This window comes from Bos indicus x Bos taurus, chromosome 9 (genome assembly GCF_003369695.1).
Source record: "Bos indicus x Bos taurus breed Angus x Brahman F1 hybrid chromosome 9, Bos_hybrid_MaternalHap_v2.0, whole genome shotgun sequence".
NCBI lineage: Eukaryota > Metazoa > Chordata > Mammalia > Artiodactyla > Bovidae > Bos > Bos indicus x Bos taurus.
The window spans coordinates 64,441,992-64,459,349 of NC_040084.1; the positions used below are offsets into that span (position 1 = coordinate 64,441,992).

General features: G+C 40.3%; 1 long non-coding RNA gene across 1 annotated transcript in view; it reads left to right on the forward strand.

The window, feature by feature from the left end:
* LOC113898396 overlaps positions 1–17,358 on the forward strand; it is a 161,128-nt gene that overhangs the window by 79,642 nt on the left and 64,128 nt on the right. The window contains exon 2 of the long non-coding RNA XR_003512634.1: positions 14,111–14,182. This is a non-coding gene — a long non-coding RNA (uncharacterized LOC113898396). The remainder of the gene's footprint in view (positions 1–14,110; positions 14,183–17,358) is intronic.

The following is a 17,358-nucleotide window of genomic DNA, read 5'->3' on the forward strand; positions in this document are numbered from 1 at the left end:
CTATAGAATCTTTGAAATTTGCTGAGAATTTTGGGGCTTTGTAAATTATTTAATTTACAAAAATTAAATAAATTTTGAAATTTATTTAATTTTTGTAGAGATTTTTTTTGTGTTTGAAAAAAACACATTTTCCAATTGCTGGGTGCCATGTTCTATATATGTCTATTGCCTCAAGGATAGTATTTGTATGGTATCATCTGTTACAATACATTCTTAATGCTGTTTGATTGTGAATTCCACTTTGACCTGTATGCTTGTTTGCAGAGCATCCCTCCTGAGTTGACTTTCCTTTGCCTGTTTGGTGACATGAGGGAATTGTCACGTGAGACTATTTTAAACTACATTTTTTGTTGGATTTTTTGTTTGTTTGCTCTTTGACCACATAGGTGGCATTGATTTGGCCCCTATATTTGTCCTCAGTGAGTGTAGCTTGAGATTAGGAATTAATTCTCAGTAGAGAGGCAGAGGGAGGCATATATTGACATTGTCTCCTTCCATGGAGTGTATTTTTATTCTACATCACCCACTGAGAAAACTGGTCTCCAGAGGTCCTGGCTTTTAAGTTCGTGTATCTCCTAGGCAGATGCTGGTTCCAGCATTTACTTATCCCTGAGGATTTATGCTTTCTCATCATTTCTGACATCTGAGGAATTCCCTTACTCTCTAGCCAACTTATCCATGCATTAAAATCATGATTCTATGTTTTAAATAGCAGCTTTATTTGTGCAGTACTTGGAGGGGTTTCTACATTGCTTGAAAGATAAGTCTATAATGTAATTTGGGAACCAAAAAAAGTTGGAGTAATCCAGCATCAGACTATGATTTCAGGTGAAAATGGCTCTGGATTTAATTTTCCAGCTGGACTGTTCCAGAGTCCAGGAGGAAATAGTGGAGTTAAAAGGATAAATAGAAAAAGAACTGAAGCACATGGAAGATTTCTCATTATAAGCTCTTTCTTATCTGCCAAACCAGTGCAAAATTTTCTACTTCCTCTCTCTGAGTATCAGTGTCTATAATGAAATTAATGTTGCTACATTTGAGATTTGTGAAGTTTTCATAAGGAAACATCTACAAAAATGCTGTATGTGAGACTACATAGAGAGAACACTCAGTAAATGTGGGGTGAAGTTGATTCTGAGCCTTCTATTATACTAGAACTTTGATAGGTGTTTCTCAGAGTTTTCTGAGAGACACAGATGATGCTAATCAAAAAGGGAACTTTGACTAAATCAAGTAGAACAGTGTGTTGCTCAGTTGTGTCCAACTCTTTGCTAGCCCTTGGACTGTAGCCCACCAGGCTCCTCGGTTCATGGAATTCTCCAGGCAAGAATACTGGAATGGGTAGCCATTCCCTTCTCCAGGGGATCTTCCCAACCCAGGAATCAAACCTAGGTCTTCTGAGCTGCGTTACCATCTGAGCCACTAGGGAATGATGAGAGGCAATTCAATGGGACAAGAATCACTTTGAAGAAAACATTCTGATGGGTGCCCTTCAAACACAGGTCTCAGAGAATTTCCCCCAAATTTCCAAGGAACAAGGGCTCACAATAACTCCAAACACTTCAAGCCTGGTAGATTTCAGACACCATCCTGATAATTGGATTCTGAACAAGGCTGTTCATTTATGACAGTGGTAAATGGAAGACATTTCCTTGGATCATAGAATCAAGGATAAAATGTCCTAACTTACTGCCTTCATTCTTATTTGACTTTTTTACTGTGCATTTTTTTTTTAATAGAGTGGGTTTTAATTGCTGAAAGGCAGAGGAACAACTTTGGGTCATTTGAGTATGCAGACTGGGAACCCCAGGATGCCTCACAATCCAGTGAAATGTAGAGGCTTCGACTTGGCTCACTCAGGGTGAATACTGATTATCTTTGACATTTACTGGATGGGGACATTCTTGCCACAGGAATGAAGTGTGTTCCAGTTTATTTTAAATGGAGAATTCTCAATTCACTGTGATCATTGGTTTGGCAGAGTTAGTTGCCATTAAAAATTCCCCCATCTTGAATGAAACTTAAAATGACTCTGAGCCTGGATAAAGAAGGAAAACTTGACAAAGTAACTCTGGGTACTGCATTATGAGTCATAGCAGAGGAAAGACATCAAGGGCGTCTGTCACTGCCCGTCTCAAAGACTTTGAATGATGTGGAGGATGGACTCCAACTGGTCACCTGGTCACACCCATGACTTCCTCCCTGGCTCTTGGACCACTTCTCATGTTACTTAGCTAAGGCTATGGAAAAAAAAAAAACTGCCTTCAGCATGTATCACTTTCAGATCCTTTATATTCTGCACACATGAACACATACACATGTGCACACATATGTTGAAAAGGACAATGAAACAGAAGAATAAAGATATAATGAGGTCTTTTCACCAATGGTTAGAAAATTTGCAAAGAAATAAAGTTGTGTAGTGAACATGAGTTGCTGGAAGAAAAGCAGAGTTCATTGAGGAAACATAATTTGGTTTCATCTGCATTTCTTTTTGCCTCTGGGAATGTGAATATCAGTTAATAAGCTTACAGTGTGCACTATACAATATTAGGCTCTTATCAAAGCCCTGTTATCTAAAATAGTTACATTATTAGATACATTTGTATGTGTATTTTCCGATGATAAAAATGGGACCCAAAGATATTTTCAATTACATCTATTATTTCATTATGAATATAAGAACAACAGTTATTCTTATGACTTATTTCACTTGAATATTGGCAACAAAAAGACCCTGACTCTTGGATTATTAGGTTACACTTTCCATCAAGAACACTTTCATAGACCTGACTAGGAGTAGTGTCAAGCAGCAGGCCCTGTATCATGCATTTTGGTCTTCTGAAAACAGACACAGTTTTTTTCTAGAAAACGTAATAAAGTTGAGCTTCCTGTACTCAACCTCCCTGTGCAGGCTCTAATCTGCAAATCAAGCCTTGTGTGTTTTATTCATTGATAAAAATTAGATGTAGTCTGTGTGAAAACCAGAGAAAAACTTGTTTCCTTTTAAAAACACAAGTTAATCCATTGGGCAAGATTTCCTATCCTGAGGCCATGAATCCCCTGAAATGTGCAAAATTTTGTGTGTGAGAAGTAGTGCATCTGTGGGGTGTGTGTGTGAGAGAGAGAGAGAGAGAGGTGTTCCTTGTTGATGTCTTTCTTTTTTCTGGGGCAAGGTCTACAGCTTTCATTAGATTCTTTAAAAAGTGCATCATCAAGGGCCCTTGCCCAAAGGTAAGAGTCCTTTCTCAGGTTAGTTAGTTGGTTATATGAGCCTATTTTCTGCAGACAGAAGCAGATTGTGTCGTATTTCTGAAACAACCTTTTCTAATAATATTTATCATCAAAAGTCTTAATGTTTGAGAAATTAAAATGGAACATTCTGTAGTGTTTAAGAAAGAAGTGTTCAAAAATAGCTTTGGGAGCGCCCCAGGGTTTTACAATATTCTGCAAGTATGGCCTATTTTCCTGAGACATGAATAATCAAGATATACGGCTCTATTTGACTTGATGTCTTAAGGCTTATAATTTAGTTGTTCCATTTTACTTCGTCGTTTGCCAAGTGTTCACATCCATAGTTCTTCAACAGTGTCTAAAATTATGAAATTCAATTATGAGGTGACTGGAACCTTAGGATAGCATTCAAATAACCACCTTCCCTCCTTCCTTTCCTTCTGCTTTCCTTTCCTTCCTTTTCTTCTTTTTGTTTTATTCTTTTTACTTTTTTCAGTAGTCTAAAAATAGATGGGTGTTTTGCAGAGAACCCTGTACAATATTATAAATAATAACAATAACAATAAAGTTTGATCACCTAAGATCTTTGTCATATTTATTGCTTATGATTTATTTCTCTTAGAAATAGGGGAAAAAAGGCTCTTACCTCATTAAGTAGGAAAAAAAATAGCTATCCTTATTAAACTAACATCTGATCTACTGTAGTCCTAACTTCCATTTGAAAGCATTAATAACTTCTCTTTGGTAGAAATACTCTGAATAGCATACCGTCCCTGATTGACTGCCAGGCCATAATTCAATCACCAGTCTTTACTGACACCATGATCCCTAGGGGTGCGGCTTGAGGCTTTAGGAATGGCAGCTAAGTCCCAAGCCTGAATTACAGCTCCGTTATTCAATCTGGAGCCATGCTTTGTTATTTATAGTACGTAGAAAAAGTGTGTGGACTTTTCGAAGAGGAAAACAATAAATCACACTAACAAGATGACTGGATCTAATATTAAAATGTAAACCTCTGTGATGTAGAGGTAGAAAGATTAATGAGCATATGATGTAGGGTTATTAAAGGTGTGATGGGCAGGAGAGGGAATGGATTATGGGGAAATTAAATGAAGTATTTCACTGGAAGGCAATCAAGTTCTGTAGAAGTTTTTAAATGACCAGCTAGTACAGCCTGTTCTATTACTGTAGTGACCTAACCCAAACCCACAGGCCTCTCTAGATATCCTTTCTCCTAAAATCCCCGAGTCTTGATGTCATGACATACAATCACAATGGTGTGTAAAGACAATTACATGTTACAGCATTGCTACTGATTTTTTTTTTTTAACAGTTATTGCTCTCCTGGAATGGGTAATCATGTCATTTGGGAAGGCCTGAAACAAAGAGATAATAAAGTAATGGCTATCAAGAATGATCACCAAATAACAAATGTACCAAGATCATTTGTCTGAGGTCATTCAAAGATGTTAAAGTTGGTTTGAGGAATGAGAAGAAAAACATGTTTTCTGATGAGTTTGCTTAAGATAATACACCAGTTAAGATGCTGATGAGCTAATATCAGAGGATCTCAGTTTATTGGTTCTCATTTCTGTGTAATGGAATCAGTTGCTAAAACCAATTTCTCAGCACACACCCTTTAACCTTTGCTGTGGTGTTTTTGCAGTCCACTTAACCTGATCCCTCCTTCCCCTCTCCTTCATCATCCCTTCAATACTTTAAGTCTCACTTCCTGTCTAGCAGTTCGTAAAAGAAAAATGTCACCCCTCTAACCCTCACCCAGGCCACCCTCTCTTGCCTTCTTATCAGGCAAAGTTATTGCACCTTTGTTTAAAGTTTATCAACCTGTCAAACCCAGAAAGTCCAAATGTTCAGAAATCTGCAAGTTGACGCTTAAACAACTAAGGTATCATTTGCTTCAGTGCAGAGACCTGAGGCTGAATCAGTGGAACCAGTATGAAATATGGAAAGGAAAACAAATCTGGTGTTAAAAAACCCAATACTCCCCAAACAGCAAAAAGCCTTAACTGGAAATGGTTTACAAGTTTTTTTTTCAAGGTATATTACCCTCACTGGAAGGTCAGTGGGTCTGGTAGGACCACCTTGTTCCCTATTTGCTGTGACCACATCACTCTGGACGCTTTCCCTTCAGTTACTTGTATGTGGTATAAAATGAGCTTGACTCTCTGCTAAGTTTCACACCAGAAATGTATTGAAGCAAAATTACAGGGACTACTTTACATAGTTTCTTATGGAGGAACAACCATTTAAAAATAAGTACACTTAAAGGTTGTTCTCTATTAAGCTGAGAACACTGAGCCTTTAAAAAGAATTTTAAAAGTTCTTTACGTTGAACTTGGTTTGCAAGTGTTAATCGGTAAATTGTTAGAGAACTAAGGAGAAGCAGTTCATTTAACAAACACTTAGATCGTTACTTAGAGTATTTTATATTTTTACTTCTCTTGAGGGGAGGGAGGATCTCAGGATGGTAGAACTGAAAGGGACCTTAGGTATCTATTTGTTCAGTTCAGTTCAGTTCAGTCGCTCAGTCGTGTCCGACTCTTTGCGACCCCATGAATCGTAGCACGCCAGGCCTCCGTGTTCATCACCAACTCCCGGAGTTCACTCAGACTCACGTCCATCGAGTCAGTGATGCCATCCAGCCATCTCATCCTCTGTTGTCCCCTTCTCCTCCTGCCCCCAATCCCTCCCAGCATCAGAGTCTTTTTCAATGAGTCAACTCTTCACATGAGGTGGCCAAAGTGCTGGAGTTTCAGCTTCAGCATCATTTCTTCCAAAGTAATCCCAGGGCTGATCTCCTTCAGAATGGACTGGTTGGATCTCCTTGCAGTCCAAGGGACTCTCAAGAGTCTTCTCCAACACCACAGTTCAAAAGCATCAATTCTTCAGCGCTCAGCCTTCTTCACAGTCCAACTCTCACATCCATACATGACCACAGGAAAAACCATAGCCTTGACTAGACAAAACTTTGTTGGCAAAGTAATATCTCTGCTTTTGAATATGCTATCTAGGTTGGTCATAACTTTCCTTCCAAGGAGTAAGCATCTTTTAATTTCATGGCTGCAGTTACCATCTGCAGTGATTTTGGAGCCCCCAAAATAAAGTCTGACACTGTTTCCACTGTTTCCCCGTCTATTTCCCATGAAGTGATGGGACCAGATACCATGGTCTTCGTTTTCTGAATGTTGAGCTTTAAGCCAGCTTTTTCACTCTCCACTTTCACTTTCATCAAGAGGCTTTTTAGTTCCTCTTCACTTTCTGCCATAAGGGTGGTGTCATCTGCATATCTGAGGTTATTGATATTTCTCCCGGCAATCTTGATTCCAGCTTGTGCTTCTTCCAGCCCAGTGTTTCTCATGATGTACTCTGCATATAAGTTAAGTAAGCAGGGTGACAATATACAGCCTTGACGAACTCCTTTTCCTATTTGGAACCAGTTTGTTAGAGCTGGCGTTAACAAAGTACTGCTGACTGTGTGGCTTGAATAACAGATTTTTTTTTTAAATAATCTGTTATTGTTTATTTGGACTTAACAATACACATTAAAAAATAGATTTTTTTATTGGCTGCACTGGGTCTTAGCTGCAGCATGTGGGATCTTTGTTCCCAGACCAGGGATCAAAACTGGGCCCCCTGCATTAGGAGTGCAGAGTCTTAGCCATTGGACCACCAGGGAAGTCCCCAGTAATACACATCTTAAGATTTACTGCTCATCACAACTTTCTGTCCTATCCATCTTCTCATGTTAATTAAGACGCTTATGACAAGTACCATAATGGATTTAAGTATTTGAAAATAAATGGACAATATTAAAAATTATTTTATTTTAACAATTTAAAAGTTGGGTTGATACTGTGTTTTGTTGATTCAGTGGCTTGGCAGTGTCTTAATGCACTCACTTTCTTTCCATTTTTTTTGCCTTATGATATTCATTGTCAATTACTCCCTGAAGCCAAACACAATTTGGGGGAAGATTCTTGGTTTTCTGGACTTACTTAGTTCAATTGTCTGCATCTTCCTCTATGATTTAGGAATGAGGAAATCTAGGTATACTCTTTTGTTTTTAATTTTTATTCTATATTGACTGCTTAACAATACCATGATAGTTTCAGGTAGACAGCAAAGGAACTCAACCATACATATACATGTATCCATTCTTCCCCACGGAGAAGGCAATGGCAACCCACTCCAGTACTCTTGCCTGGAAAATCCCAGGGACGGAGAAGCCTGGTAGGCTGCCGTCTATGGGGTTGCACAGAGTCAGACACAACTGAATCGACTTAGCAGCAGCAGCAGTATTCTTCCCCATGGGCTTCTGTGGTGGCTCAGTGGTAATGAATCCACCTGCCAATGCAGGAGACTCAGGAGATGTGAGTTTGACTTCCTGGATTGGGAAGACCTTCTGGAGAAGGAAATGGCAACCCACTCCAGTCTTCTTGCCTGGGAAATCCCATGGACAGAGGAGCCTGGTGGGCTACAGTCCATGGGGTCATAAGGAGTCAGACATGATATAGCTACTAAACAACAACATCAACAGTTCTCCCCCAAACTCTGCTCCTATCCAGGCTACCACATAACATTGAGCAGAGTTCCCTGCGCTGTAGGGTAGGACCTGAATAGCAGAAATTTATTTCTCACAGTTCTGGAGGCTAGGAGTCCACAATCAGTGTGTGGGCAGGTTTGATTCTTGTGAGGCCTGTCTCCTTGGCTTGTAGATGACCACCTTCTTATTGTCTCAGATGGTTTTTCCCCTGACTGGGCTAATTTCTTCTTCTTATAAGGACACCAGTGAGCTTGGGTTAGGTCCCACCTTAAACACCTTATTTTTATTTAATCACTTCTCTAAAGGCCCTATCCCCACATACAGTCACATATAAGATACCAGGTGTCAGGCTTCAACATATGAATTTGGGGGGAGGGCAAAATTCAGTCCATAAGAGTGTCATAGTCTCTTTATTTCAGACAAGAGGAAACTGAGAACCAGCGAGATAAAGCAAACTGTCTAAGGTCACCAGCTAATTATTGGCACACTTAGTATCAGGATTGGATCTCAGACTTTGTAATTATTAATGTCCATTTGGTCAGCATTTAAACGAAAACAAACAGAAGCTAATAGAGAAGGCTGTGAGGCACCAGCATTGGGTAAAGAGTAGGCATTCATAAAAAACCTGTTGGATGATAGACGCCCTTTCTTTAATTAGAAATAAGAACTTTGTATAGATCTGGTGGCTTTTTAAAAGTGTGTGTGCACCTGTGCATGCTCAGTTGTGTTCAACTCTTTGTGACCCCATGGAGGGTAGCCTGCCAGGCTCCTCTATCCATGGGATTTTCCTGACAAGAATACTGGAGTGGGTTGCCATTTCCTTCTCAAAGTGTGTGTAAGTAATACATTTGTATAGCTGATTCATGATGTTGTACAATAGAAACTAACACAACATCATAAAGCAATTATATTCCAACAAAAAATAAGTATAAAAAAATAAGTAAAAGAATAGGGAAAAGGAAAAACACTTGCAACACCCATGTAAAAAATATTTGGAAGGATTTAATCAGAATTAAATATTTAAAAAAGTTTTTTACTGATAAAGATAGATTCATTTTTGTGTCAGAGAGTAAAAATAATTTAAGGGAAAAACTGAAGAAAACATCATTCTACTGAAGAGTAAAACCCTCTATTTCTTTGAAAAACAGATTTCTTAAAAACAAAATAAGATGCCAGAAAGGAATTTCTGAAGGGGTGGTTTTATTTTGCTTCTTCAGACATGAGTTATGTTAGAAGATTACGTGCTTTACATGTTTTATATTCAACAATGTGTGCACACGCTAAAGATAGAAGCAAGACCAGGGCAGTTATTCCCAACAAGATGAATAATAGATTCCTACTTACCCTGGAAAAGCTGTCTTCACAGGGACATTTACTTTGAGATAATTTTCTTTATTTTTAGTCACTTCGTGTACTATTTAGATATGCTTTTGCTTTTTCCAGACTTCAATTTCCAGACTCAGTCTAAGTCTGGAAAGTTATTAGAACTTATTTATGTATGTTCTTTTTACCTGTTGTTTAGGGAAAGGCACGTTTCCCAACTATTACTGTCTTGATGGGTCTAATTCATATATATCCTGAATGTTAGTGGGGATACATGTGAATTTCATATGTGTGTGTGTGTATGTGTGTTAGTCACTCAATTGTGTCCAACTCTTTGCAACCCCATGGATTGTAGCCCACCAGGCTGCTCTGTCCACGGGATTTCTGAGGCAAGACCACTGGAGTGGGTTGCCATTTCCCTCTCCAAGGGATCTTCCTGACCCAAGGATCCAACCTGGGTCTCATGCACTGCAGGCAGATTCTTTACCATCTGAGACACCAGGGAAGCCCATATATACATGTAAAATCATATCTCCAGTAGAAGTTGATTAGAATAGACTTTTAGAGTGATTTACTCTGGTTTTAATAATCATTAGCAGGAATTGGGGCTTCCCTCGTGGTTCACTGGTACAGAATCCACCTGCCAATGCAGGAGACGTGGGTTCGATCCCTGGGCTGGGAAGATCCCCTGGAGAAGGAAATGGAGGGAAAAAACTCCAGTATTCTTGCCTGGAAAATCTCATGGACAGAGGAGCCTGGCAGGCATAGTCCACGGGATCATGAAGAGTCAGTTATTACTTAGTGACTAAACAACAACAAAAAGTAGGAATCAACAGAATGGAGTGATGGAAAGACCAAGAGCTTAAGAAGCCGACCTGTCTGAGATCTAATCCTTGGCTGTGTCCTTAGGTAAATTATGAAACTCTGAACCATAATTTTCTCAATGTATAATAAATAATACCCTGAATTGAAATGAGATAATATATACAGAATATGGCTCTAAGTGGACACTTAATGTTTTTAGCTTCCATTCTCTTTCCATCAAGCTTATTTCCCATTCAAAAAGAGAATTCTGGTGTACTACATGGGCACCTGGGTACAGGGTTCAAGGCTGGTGCCTTTTACTTAATAAATTCATTCATTATTCCTGCTAATCCAAACCCACAGACATCCCTGTGAAATCCTGCCAGGAGTCCTCTGGAAGATGGCATTAGCATAGCATTGACAGCTAAGGGGACTGGAAATAAGCCAAAGGTCATAAATTGCCAAGCCTTTTACAAGCCAAACATGATGGAAACTATATGCCATTTTGAAGGTGATTGGAAAAGCACATGGTTTGGAGTTATTTTGATGGATTAAGTATTTTTCCTGAGTCATCTAAGTTAGAAGATTAAAATTTGATTATGAAATAACAAAATGTTTTTAAATATAGGAATAGTTGAGCGTAAATCAAATGCTCCAAGTTCATGAGAAAATAATCAAGTGAACAAGTGATGTAGTATTCTTTTTGGTCTGATACTGAATCTAAGAAATGTTACAATAGTTTATTGTTTATAGAATAATACATTCTTACAGAATTGTTTTGGAACTCAGGCACTACCCACAGCTGATTGGTGTTTGGCAGCACACCAAAATAATGCCCATGATGAAGGAAAGTTATGAGAATGTAAACTTTTCTCCATAATACCTTATGTCTTTTACTTCAAATCCAGATAGAGGTGGTTTTATAACTCTTCTATGGTTGAAAGACATTCCAGGATGGAAGCTCTCTGGCGGAAGAAGTTACATGATTGTCTAAAGCAAAAGGGCCTAACTTTGGAGGTCACAGATCCAGTTACACAAACTGTGGAAGCATGCACAGTCTGCATGATAATATGAAGCCCCCCAAAGGCTATGAGGTGCCATTCCAGGTTCTTGGTGGTTAGAGCCAATCTCAGTGAGATTTGCCATGTGATGGGAGAAATCCTAACCCTTGCCCCTGAGTGGTTCTTTATCCCATTCCCAATAGCTATTTAATCTACTCTTATTTTCTATAATTCTTGTTAAAGTATAGTCTCAGCAAGTGTAATCTCCTTTCACTAAAAAATTTTAAAATGCTCTGAGCATGAACCCTCTTAATATCCTTCCCACTCTATCTTCACCCCTCTCTCTTTCCCTCCTTCCCTCCTTCCCTCCTTCCCTCCTTTCCAATTCAACCACCTGTGCTGTAGACTCCAGATCTCTTCTATTTCTTCCATAACTTTGCTGGAAGATCTTTCATTTTTCATGATCCTTAACCTCTCCTTTTCTAGTGACGATTTCTACCCTCAAGTAAGCACTCTCATCTCTGCCTGCAGTTGTGCTAAGAAAACCAGAAACAGGAAAACCCTCTGTGGATGCTTTGCAGAAAGTACCAGAGGGAGAAGTAAATGCAGTGACCACAGCAGAGAAGAAAGGCAGGACTGTAGTTGGGTGGATATGAGAGGAAATTCCTGGCCACTTCCAAGAATCTGAGCGTGCCTGAGGGTGCAGGTTAGTCCTGGGAGTAGAGTGAGCTAAGGACCAAGGGAAGGTGTTGCCCAAGTGAGACTCAGAATGAAGCCCTAGAAATGGGGAAGAATGAACACAGAAGAGTGTGAACAGCATGGAGGCCCTGCATGCCAGCCCACAAATAAGATGAAATATCTCTGGTTGTGGATGAGGTAAATAGGTGGTGTAAATCAAAATCACCAGTAACTCTCAGATTCTGTATCTAAGCAGATTATCCATGTATGATTTAAGATATGCTGTACAATATCGTGGGCTTCCCTGGTGGCTCAGCAATAAAGAACTCACCTGCCAATGCAGGAAATGTGAGTCCAATCCCTGTGTCAGGAAGATCCTCTGGAGAAGGAAATGACAACTCACTCCAGTATTCTTGCCTGGGAAATCCCATGGACAGAGGAGACTGGCAGACTGCAGTCCTTGGAGTCATAAAAGTCTTAGCGACTAAGCAACAACAGCGTATAACATGACATTTGTGGTTCACCAGACTTGTTGATATGTCTTTGTGGTAAGAGTACTAATTTCAGATGTTCCAGGAGTACTGGGAGAGGTGTCAGACTAGGAAGAGAAGGGAAGGTGGGAAAAAAGAGCACATGGCTGAGGTCTACAAATAAGATGGACATATGCATATTGTTATAGTTAAAAGGGATAACCAACAAGGACCTCCTGTGTAGCCCAGGGAATTCTGCTCAATATTATGTAACAACCTAAAATGGGAAAAGAGTTTGAAAAAGAATAAATACATGTATATATATAACTGAATCACTCTGCTGTACACCTGAAACTAACACAATATTGTTAACTCTACTCCAATATTAAATAAAAAGTTTAAAAAAAGATTTTATGCAGTTAATAACCAGAGAAAGAGAATGTCACAAATGCATGGATTGAGTGAGATTTGTCAAGTACATGACTAAAACAAAGATTCACATACTGATTCTAAAACTCTGATTTACTTCTCAAAGAATTCTATGGGGGGAAAAATGATGCACTCTGAAAACCTTGAAAAAAGAGATGTCTCCTTATGCTTGCATAATTATGTTTTGTGAAGTATCACAATCTGTCACTTAGGTAGGTAAGGATAAGACTTTCATTGTTCTTTATTTATATATGAGAAAATTGTTGGTTGGAACAATAGAGTGGTTTAATCAAGGAAGGACTGATGCTGAAGCTGAAGCTCCAATACTTTGGCCACCTGATATGAAGAAGAGCCAACTCCTTGGAAAAGACCCTGATGCTGGGAAAGATTGAAGGCAGGAAGAGAAGGGGATGACAGAGGATGAGATGTTTGGATGGCATCATCAACTCCATGGACATGAGTTTGAGCAAACTCTGGGAGAGACTAAAGGACAAGAGAGCCTGGCCTGCTGCAGTCCACGGGTTTGCAGAGTCAGACATGACTGAGCAGCAACAACAATCACGGAACAAAAGGGTAGAATCGAATCTCACTGACTTGTCTAGAGTTCTTCTCACTGGAGCCCAGCCTCCTCTGCTGTGGCCAAATTGTGTCATGCCTTTGACATGGTATCTGGAGAAAGCAGCCGCTCTAGAAGACCCTAGTGCTCTCTCTGCCCTGGAGTCCCAGAAGAAAGCACTCCCACCACATGGCCCTGCTGGCTACGGAAGATCAACCTTTTTCCCTTTGCCTTTTAAGGAGTACTTGGTGTTCTCGCTCTTTATAATCTTCAATTAGATTTTGGTTATGGAGGGCTTATTAGTGCTGTTTTATGGATATTTTTAATGCATTTTCTTAGCTGGAAGCTAGTTTAGGAGCCAGTTTGAGAAGCTTGTAAATAAGAACTACAGGGAATGGTCTTTCCCTAACAAATTTCAACCAATTGGCTTCCTAACGTCACATGAGTTTTTATCACTTTCTGGGTAGAGGTTTCTTTCTTGATCAATCTGAATCTTGTTATCTGGCAGAATAGTGCATATGACAAGAGTGCATGTGGGTAGTAATTGTTGACGCAGCCTTTTGAAAGCCTGCAAGCCCTGAATCTTGTTCTAAGTGCATGAGGGTTGCTCTGATCCACTCTCAGGAGCCAGCACCTTGGGGGCAGGATGAGTACCTGGATGTGTCAAAGCCCACATGCCCAGGACAGCAGGGTCTGTGGAAAGAGGTGTCCTCCACCCTCCATTCCCAAGCCTGGAGACTGGTGACTTAAGTTTTCTTAAAAAAAACTATTCATTTTAGAACAGTTTTAGATTTACAGAAAAACTGCAAGATAATACAGAAAGTTCCCATTACACCCCATGCCCAGTTATCCCTTTTATTCACATGTTATCTGAGTAAGATGAGTACATATGTTTTAATGAATGAACCAACATTGACACATTATTCATACAATTAACTAAAATGCATAGCTTGTGTAAATTTCCTTGCCTTTCCCCTCATGTTCCTTTTCTGTTCCAGGATTTGGTACATCGCACATTGCATTTAGTAATTTAGTTATCATATCTTCTTAGGCTCCTTTTGGCCCTGGTGACTTCTTGGACTTTCCTGATTTTTGATGACCTCAACAGTTTCAAAGAATACTGGTGAGATGTTTTGAACACTATTTCTCAATTAGGGTTTGCCTGATGCGATTCTCATGGTTCCACTGTGGTTATGAGTGTTGGCGAGGAGACCCTTAGAGGGGATGTGCCGTCCTTATTGCATCATATCAAGGGTACATACTATCAGCATCATAGTTGATCTTGGTATCACCTGGCTGAGGTCATGTTGTCAGGTTTCTCCACTGTCCAGTCACTTTCCCTCTGCCTTTCTGTGCTGTACACCTTGGAAGGAAGTCACTTTGTGCAGCCCATGTTTGAAAGGGGAATTATGATCCAGCTCCTTGAAAGCAGTGTATCTATATACATTATTTGGAATTATTCTACATGGGATATTTGGTTTGTCTCTTCTGTCCCAATTTTTTAAAATCTGTTTAGTCATTTATTTATATCACTAAGGACTTGTGGATATTTGTTTTATACTATACATAGTATTGGACTTCCCCAGTGGCTCAGGGGTGAGGAATCCACCTGCAGTGCAGGAGACACAGACTGGAACCCTGGGTTGGGAAGATCCCCTGGAGGAGGAAATGGCAACCTATTCCAGTATTCTTGCCTGGGAAATCCCATGGACAGAGAAGCCTGGCAGGCCACAGTTCATGGGGTCACAAAAGAGTTGGATGCAACTTAGCAGCTAAACAACAACAAGTGCATAGTATTAGGCTGTTATTGTTAATCAATATTAATACGAATAATTATTAGTTATAACGAATCATCTAAAGACTAGTTTATTCACATCTAATGATGACTAGCCATAACTAATAAGTATTAATTATTGTGCTTGTGCTTAGTCTCTCAGTCTTGTCTGACTCTTTGTGACACCATGGACTATAGCCAGCCAGGCTCCTCTATCCATGAGGATTCTCCAGGCAAGAATACTAAAGTGAGTTGCAATGCCTTCCTCTGGGGGATCTTCCCAACCCAGGGATCGAACCCAGGTTTCCTGCATTGCAGGCAGATTCTTTACCATCTGAGCCACCAGGGAAGCCCAAGAATACTGGAGCGGGTAGCCTATTCCCTCTCCAGGGGATCTTCTCGGCCTAGGAATCGAACCAGGGTCTCCTGCATTACAGGTGGATTCTATTAATTATTAATATTTATCAACTATAGCAGCCTAATACTATGCATTTGTTGAAGTGGGCAGAGGATGAGATGGTTGGATGGCATCACTGATTCAGTGGACATGAGTTTGAGCAAACTCTGGGAGATAGTGAAGGACAGGGAAGGCTGGCGTTCCGCAATTCATGGGGTTGCAAAAGTCGGACACAGCTTAGTGCTGTAACATCAACAACAGCAATCATCTAGTACGACTTTGTTTTGTTGCTCAAGTTTTGCTAGTGTTGACTTCTGGTAGCTCTGCCACTTGGTTCCCTTGTCACTTTGATATGTCTCTGTTTTATGGGTTAAAAACTTTGAGTGTTTCCTTGCTTTCTGGCATGATGAGATACTCCAGGCTCATACTGCATATGTCTAGCCCTAGAATCAACCATTTCTCCAAGGAGCCCTGTTTCCTTTTACTGAAGAATAGTATTAGAAACCATGATCTGGGTCCTAGGTATGCTGGTTGCTATTGGCATGTCATTGCTGCCAGGCTTTGTCAGCTGGAGAAGTAAGGATATGTACAAATGTCTACTAACCCATGTATCTTGGCACATCTATAGATATTCCCATAGGCAACCATTTGCTTCTAAACATAAATGTGAGTTTATACCAGTGTCTCTGACTGGAGGAGTGGCAGGCAGGTAGCAAAAGGAATGGAAATAATTGCTGAGGCTCCATGGCCACTTGAGAAGCAGCAGAGGAAAATAGAGGCAGCCATGGTTAGAAGAAAATGAAGAAGTATCAACTCAAATGTGTATCACTTTCTGGGTGCTCTTTTGAGGTAGGAGCAACAATTTAAGAGGCCTGTTGTAGTACCTTGCTCCAGTATTCTTGCCTAGAGAATCCTGTGGACAGAGGAGCCTGGTGGGCTGCTGTCCATAGGGTCACACAGAGTCAGACTCAACTGAAGCGACTTAGCATGCATGCATGCATTGGAGAAGGGAATGACAACCCACTCCAGTGTTCTTGCCTAGAGAATCCCAGAGACTGGGGACCCTGGTGGGCTGCCGTCTGTGGAGTTGTACAGAGTCTAACACGACTGAAGTGACTTAGCAGCAGCAGTACCTTGAAGGAGGTGTCAAGAGAGAGTCAGAATTCCCATAGATTAGAACAGTTTAGAAGTCTGGGCTCTCTGGTCACCAAGAAAAGGTGTGACATGTTCAGTCTGCTTATCATGGCTGAGGGCATACAATAGATCTTAGAAAAATTTCCATTAAAGTAGTTAAAAATTGTTCTCATGCTTTAAGTATTATTAGATTTGAGATTTCTGCCTTAGAATCTACATTTGCTATGAACCCAGATTGCTAAAATCCAAGGTCTCCCACTGAGATTTCTAGAAGCCCAAATTTTATAAGAAATTAAACTGCTTATAAGAGGATTTGAATTTAATGAATTTCTGGATAACATCCCTCGAGGTGTGTTATCCTGCCCTGCTTTGCCTTGGCTCTTGGCAGCCAGAACTTCTGGTTAATCAGTTCCCTCCTTGCCAGGTCTGGGGAAGTCTGCCTTTCTTTGAGCTATTCACTGCTTTCTGCTAAATGAAGCCCAAGGAAGCTGCTCCCAGCTGGGTAGAGTGTATGAACACCTTGGACCCTCAAAAACATTCTTCACTGATAGGAGGTGAATGTCATCCATGCCAGCCACTTACTCCCCACTCTCCTCCCTTTCTGAACAACCAGGTTTAGGGACAGCAATACTGAGAGGCAGTGAAAGAACAAGGAGACATTCTGTATCTTTCCTTCTCTCCTTCTCCTTCCCTTTCCTCCTCCTCACTCCCTTATTTGTTCAACAAATATATCAGGCCCTTTACCATGTACCTGGCACTGTACTGGCCCGGAGGAGGCCACTGGAGGCATGGACTTTGATATCTTGGAGCCTTAACTCTGTTTGGAAACCAGACATGAAACAGTGTACCTAGCTCCTCCATTATTCAATTGTGTTAGGTGCCAACAGAAATGGGATCTCACCTATTTGGTGGGGATGGGTTGAGGCTTGGCCATTTGGTTGAGATCTAAGGGATTCTGGTGTTGATTTTGGCTAACTATAGCCCTGAGCTAAGC